The following is a 7,242-nucleotide window of genomic DNA, read 5'->3' on the forward strand; positions in this document are numbered from 1 at the left end:
TCCAGGCTGAGCTCTTGGACAAGAACGTGGTATTCCCCTCATTGCAGACGTTTTCTGAGTATCGGATGTACCCAACAGCCACGCACAATACTAGGCCTCCTGCGAGACATTGCATAAACCAACGCTACCCTTGCTACAAAACCGGCATCCATTTTGGCAATAGTGGAGAAGAAGAGGGCTTTTTTTTCGCTTTGTATGCCGGGGGCGGGCGGGAGATTCCTGATTGGTTGTTGGTCGCCTTGGGCGCGAGAAATCGCCAAGCTTCAGACAAGCCCAGCTACAAGATTTTTTTAATGCCTGTAGTGTAGACGTACCGTAAGGATGTTCCTCACGCAGGCTGAATGTTTCTCCTTCCTTACTGACATAGAAGCCCTTGATTTGCAATGCTTCACTAATTGTCATTTCCCTGGCTCTGTAGGGACACTTTACCTCCAGCACAGCGGAAGACCCTACCAGACCATCTGGAGATACCCCCAACAATCCTGATAGGGAGAGCCACAAAAATCTGACTCATGGACCTGCATCCGGGTTGCAGTGGTGAATGCCCTGACGCCCTCACATTCATTCATAGTCCCCCACTGTACAGACAAAACACCATCAAGGGCCTGTTGTTGCCCTAGCACCCTGGCAATAAAGGAAGCAGTCACACGCTTTGACCTCAGGACAGCTCCAAAGTTGCTGGCAGTCAACCTTCCTTTCCTGAACAAATGCCAGTTTGGGTTGGTTCGCTGACCAATGGTAGCCACCTGAATTGCCCTCTGTTGCACCTCAGACAATGCCATGCTTGCCACAATTGCCTCAGCTCCCTGATGCCCAACAGATTTGATAATTTCAGGAACAGTAAGTGTTTCCAAGCGGCAGTGTTCCTCTTCTGGCTCGGGGGAGAGAAGCCAAGAAATTCCTGAAAACCTGCCCCCGAGTCTGTCCCTCAGCCAGTCACGATCTTCGGAGGTGGGCTCTCTTGTGAGCGGGTTAAATTAGTTATTGGTTTCAACAGTCACATTAAAACAGTTACTAAATCAGCCTACTATCACCTAAAGAACATATCTAGGATTAAAAGACTAATGTCACAGCAGGATTTGGAAAAACGTGTCCATGCTTTTATCTTCAGTAGACTGGACTACTGCAATGGTGTCTTCACAGGTCTCACTAAAAAAATCTATTAGAAAGCTTCAGCTGATTCAGAACACCGCTGCTCGAGTCCTCACTGACACTAAGAAAGTGGATCACATCGCTCCAGTTCTGAAGTCTTTACACTGGCTTCCTGTGTGTCAAAGAATAGATTTCAAAATACTGCTGCTGTTTATAAAGCACTGAATGGTTTAGGCCCAAAATAAATTTCTGACCTGCTAAATTATGAACCATCCAAGTCTCTCAGGTCTTCAGGAACGGGTCAGCTTTCTGTCCCCAGAGTCAGAACTAAACATGGAGAAGCAGCGTTCAGTTATTATGCTCCAAATATCTGGAACAAACTCCCAGAAACTTGCAGGTCCGCTAAAACTCTTACTACTTTTAAATCCAGGCTGAGGACTTTCCTTTTTGTCGCTGCTTTTAATTGAACTATTCATATCTTAGACTGCACTGTAACTTTTATCCATGTATTTTTTCTTTTAATGTTTATTTTATGAGCTTTCCTTTTTAATGACTGATTTTAAATGCCATTTTCTTAATGTCTTTCATTTTTCGTAAAGCACATTGAATTGCCTTGTGTTGAAAAGTGCTATATAAATAAACTTGCCTTGCCGAATAAAGATTTCATGTGACACATACAATTGATTTGTTGATGGGAATTAATGTGAATAAATTAACTCTAGGTTAACGGTACTCTTGCTATCACTACTCACCGACACTATAAACCTTGTCCCTCATGCTAGCCCTGACAACACCGAAAGTCAAATTCAGCTTTATTGTAAAAAATTCGACATGTGTTATACATCCAGAAATCTCCAAATATCGTTTCCCACAGTGTGACATGTATACATAAAACAAAACAAAAAGGGCCTAGATAAACGTGGTACACATTAAACAAAACAAAAAGGGCCTAGATAACCGGGGTATACAGTTTAAAATGTTAATATATTTAAAGTGTTCAAAGTGCAGTTTCAGTGCAAGTCAGTTGAGACGATCTTAAGTTGGCGTGACGTTGAAGTCGTGCGACCCTGCTGCTGTACTGGCTCGTAGTTCGTTTATAGCATAACGTTAGCATTTTGCTTCTGGCGACTAGATTTATGATTATAAAATTATAAAAGTAGGGTTGACATGTGGAGATTATCCGGCTGAACAAAACGTGATCCCTCTCTTAAATGTGTGTCAACCACAGACCTTATTTCGAGCTATTTTCCAAAATCCTATGGAGAATTTGCATTGGTTTTTGACAATGGAACCGGAAGAAGTTTACTTCCGGGTTTTACGACGCGTCACTGCGGTTCTCTATAGACGTAGGGTCCGTGACGTCACCCATAGGATTCTGCAGAGTTGCCGAGAAGCCCTTAGTAGGCGGAGTCGGCCACTAACGGCTCGACAGTGACGTCAGAGTTCAACTCCCGCCTTCTCCAGCCTGATCCAAATAAGGGCAAAGAGGCGGAGCCGAGGCGGGACCTGCTGCCACCGAGCTGAAAGTTCCAGAGCTAGCTGAAGCTACCAAGCTAAGCTAACATGCTCCCCATCTGCACACTGCAAGGGCGCCGGAAGCAGGGGGGCCAGGGGGCCATTGGCCCCCCCACTTTTCAGCCCTGCCCCACATTTTCGCAGCAGCAGATGCCGCGGAAAACTGTACAAATCCCGTTTCAATAATTCCCCTCTACTCTAAAGTCGCATCTAAAACGCGATCTGATCTAGCTGTGTACATTTTGTTATTTTTGATTGTTATATTCAGTCTCACTAGCTTCAGGCATGTTTGAAGCTTGTAAAGGGAAGATGACAGCTCTCACTCGCCACTCTGCTGTTCCTCAGCGCCGCTCCCCCTCCCTCCCGCTGAAATTATGAATGTAAGGTGTATAGTAATCATAGATAACACGGCAGGGTCCGTTACAGTTTGTTTTTATCTGATTTCAAATAAGCAAAGTCTTGGCTTTCAGTACATTAAACTTGTTTCGGCAAATTCAGATGATAAATAGGCGTACAACTTTGAAGCTTGTAACGGCATAATTACAAGCGGAGAACGGAGTAATTTAACGTCACTGCAGGCATAACAACAGCCGGTGTTTCTCGTGAGTCTTTTCCCCGGGAAACAAACACAATACACACAAACGCAAAAATACACAAACACACACGTATATACACGCGGCGCGGAACACTGTACAAATCCCGTTTCAATAATTCCCCTCTACTCTAAAGTCGCATCTAAAACGCGATCTGATCTAGCTGTGTATATTTTGTTATTTTGTATTGTTATATATATTCAATCTCATTAGCTACACGCATTTTTTAAGCTTGTAAAGGGAAGACCACAGCTCGCCTCTCACTGGCCACTCTGCTCTTCCGCAGCGCCGCTCCCCCTCCCTCCCGCTGAAATTATGAATGTAAGGCATAGTAATCATAGATAACACGGCAGGGTCCGTTACAGTTCGTTTTCATCTGATTTCAAATAAACAAAGTCTTGGCTTTCAGAATATTAAACTTGTTTCGGCAAATGCAGATGATAAATACAGGTTTGAAGTTTGTAATGGCATAATTACAAGCGGAGAACTGAGTAATTTAACGTCACAACAGGAACAACAGCCGGTGTTTCCCGTGAGTGCAGTAATCCAAACGAAAATATCTTCCCTCCGTAGTATTTTTGATCATTTGCTCCGCTAATAATCAATCAGATCGATGGATTCCAGAGAAGAGAAACACTTTAAAGGCCTTTTTCTCAAAACGATGACTCTGTAACAGTCATTATATAATGTGACATATTTTGCTTAATATTTGGAGTACAAAAACAATCCTGATCTCATTAGAAAGCTAGGAATCAAAATGTGTCTTCGGGTCAATGCGAACGATTTCGATGGAGCAGGTCACTTTGCATTAGGTAAAATAAAGCAGGCAGACATAACAGGAAGAAGATACATTTTAACCCAATCAAATAGGACATTGTCACACCATTCAAATGTATCCATGTAAATTACAACCAATAAAAAAGCTTAGATTTGTTTATTTGTTACGTTGTTTACTTTATTTGTTACGTTGTTCTGCTGTGTGTGTCAGCCGTTAACCTAGAGATATAAAGAATATATACACTTGCAAACATGTCAGAAGAACCAGCGCAGAAGAAAACTAAATACGGTCAATCTAAACTTAAATTTAACAACTGGAAGGTCACATCCCTGACTACCACATCTCCGGAGGCTGGACCTTCTTCAAACAGCGAAGCCAGATGAACCCAAAAGCAGCAGCTCTAGTCTGCGGCCGCAGAAACTGTCAAAACCGCCGCCGACCCCACCGCCGCCGTTGTTGAACCGAAACAGGCTGGTTCCAACTGCATGGAGGTTTGCTGTCGGGACATTGAGGCGGTTAAAGCTGTACAGCTAACTATCAGAAAAAAGGAGACCGCTAGTAGATTATTTGGGCAAAGAGAAGGTACTTCAACGCAGAATGGTACAAAAACAGAGTGGTTAATTCTTTGCAAAACCACTAAACGATAGTGATAAATTGCGATGTTAACAACCTCATGATAACCTCATTTTTTTTTTACTTAGGATCATACCTGTGTTTAGTCTAGAAAAAGGTGAATGTGTGCATTTTATTATAAAATGGTGTATATTTACAGACTGTTGCAAACACTAAGAAGCTTATAAACATCAGGTTTAAAACTAAGAGCTTTACAAAAAAGTAACACAATTAAAGATGTTTGGAGTTTTATTTGAGTTATTCATTTACATTTTTTGTCAAAGAGATGCTGATTTGAAACCGTTGTAGCCGTTACGGCATTTCCTGTTTCTGCCGGAGAGAGGGGAGTTTGTCCCAAAGCTTGCCGCTGTATTTACTCCCTCCATCTGACAGGAGGGAGCCTCATGTGTCACTCCACGGAGTTCACTCCGTCACGGAGGGGGAGTGTCTAGGGCGTAGTTTGGGATTGGGCCATACACACGCACTTTTTTTGGCCCCCCCAATTCTAAAATGAATCCGGCGCGCCTGGCACACTGCCATGGCATTTTACGTTTCTAAGGTAAGCGGACATGAAACTATTCAGCAAAACTATAAATAATAATCTAAGTTATTGAGTTTTTAGCATAATACTTCAGAATCTTAAAATCCCTTAACGTTTGTATGCAATTGTGCTAAATTCAACACTGGAATCAAGCAAATATTAATATGTTTGCATGACATTAGTTATTTATATTTTGATATAACTTAATTATACGTTTAATACATTTAAGTCAAGCTAAGGTACATGTGATGGTAGCTAGTTAGTGCTCTGACCCGTGAGGCCTCCTCCAAACAGCATAATAACCAGACTGTATCATTAAAACTAAGTACCAGTTCTAGATCCTTGACTTTAGACAAACAATTCAAAAGACAACATGTATTTAAAGACCAATCTTTATTTGAATGTGCCTCTTAACCTGATATATTAGTTATACAGTAATAGTATTGACAATCTAAAAAAACTGAGCAACTCAGAAGTCAACTTTATGTTTCTTATTATCTAAAGCATTTGTTATTTTCATTTTCCCCCTCTCATATTCAGTGTGGACGGATTGAGACAGCGTGGTGTCCAGAAAGCTGCAGAGACTTCAGGGAGACACTTCCGTGTGATGGACGTCCTGTCTGTTTGTTTGGCCCGGAGAGGACTGAGGGTCTTTCCTCTGCAAGGAGGACCTGGTCTGATGCTGGGCAAAGCTGATACCAACTGCACAGGCCTAGTCTGTCACTTTATTTGACTAAATGTGTTTACTTTAATAGGTTTACACCTTCTGTCCATATGTGCTTTTTATTTAAAACATGTTTGATTAAGTTTTGGTTCACATTTCAATAAATTGTATTTATATTTGCACTCCTTTTGTCCATTATTCTTACTGAAAATGTTTGATTACACATTCACATCTGACTGAAGATTGGCCCCATTCATTTGTGACGTTGCAAACTCTGCGGTACAAGGCAAAAGTTATGTGAAGCTCATAAAGCGAGGCAAATAGAAATAATCAGCGGATGGAGTGTAGATGTGGAAATAGGCATTCGATCAGCTGACTGTTTTTACAATAAAAGTAGTGTACTGGTCTTAAAATCTCATAGCATCAGCTTTTAATTTTCCTCTTGGATGTTCTTCTTGACCCTCAGAGAAGGAGAAAATGTCGTGTCTTTCAGGCATGTCCTTTCCTAACAAAAATTACAGGAAACATAAAAGATATTATTGCAGAACAAGTGTGTTATTTATGAAAGCAGTGTGTTTGTGTGTTTAGGGGCTGCAGATATAATTATTTTGTAATTGTAATGTTTTTTTTTTATTTCAACAGTGAGCTACAAAGACAATCAGATTATGAATGAAAAGTATGAAGTTCATCAACATTGAAATATATTTTATTATCAAAATAATATTTAACTGTTATCAGAACGTAGTGCAACTGTAGAAGCTTGCTCTGTTGTCTCACTGAAAGAATAACCTTTACCACGTTTTTTACAGACAATATTGAGAGACAAATAGTAGCAGTTATCACTATGTGTTAAATATCTTTGCCTTTAATACATTAAATTAGAAAGCTTACAAAATCATATTGCTTGTTAACATCTACATGTAACTTTTTGCACAGAAAAAACCCTCAACTTCACTGGTGTGTAGGTGATCTACGATTGTTTAATGGAATGCATATCAGTGTATTAAAGTCGATACTTTCTTGATTCTTTGTACAGTATGAAATAAATAGTATTTGTACCTGTGCTGAAGTTCACTGCTGTGAGGAGTCCAGTTCTGTCTCTCACTCTCTGGTCTAGCCTGTCTGCATCACCTGGACACCTTAAACCAGGGGTGGGGAACCTTTTTCCTCTCAAGGGCCATTTCAATTTTTTCAACATCCTCCGAGGGCCGTACAAATTATTGACCTGTGCTTAAAAATACTAAAATCACAGCCCATTCATTTCGCCTTTCTTTCATGCTGTGCAAAAAAACAGCAACCTCTGAATCCAGATATCTCACCATGACTCGTGCATGCATGCACGTGCACGGTTATGGCATGACCACCAAAACAGAAAGATATGGACACCAAGATGTGTGCAAATATATTTAGTTTCCTATCCATGTGAACAAGATTTAAGTGGGGGGGG

The 7,242-nt window shown here is 41.0% G+C and overlaps 1 long non-coding RNA gene across 1 annotated transcript; it reads left to right on the top strand.

The window, feature by feature from the left end:
* Positions 1-5,118: 5,118 nt before the first annotated feature.
* On the top strand, positions 5,119-5,977 carry LOC307041626. Its single transcript, XR_013808828.1, has 2 exons — positions 5,119-5,149; positions 5,672-5,977. It is a non-coding gene; the product is annotated as an uncharacterized lncRNA (long non-coding RNA).
* The last annotated feature ends 1,265 nt before the right edge of the window (positions 5,978-7,242 follow it).

This window comes from Notothenia rossii (genome assembly GCF_949606895.1).
Source record: "Notothenia rossii genome assembly, chromosome: 5".
Lineage (NCBI taxonomy): Eukaryota > Metazoa > Chordata > Actinopteri > Perciformes > Nototheniidae > Notothenia > Notothenia rossii.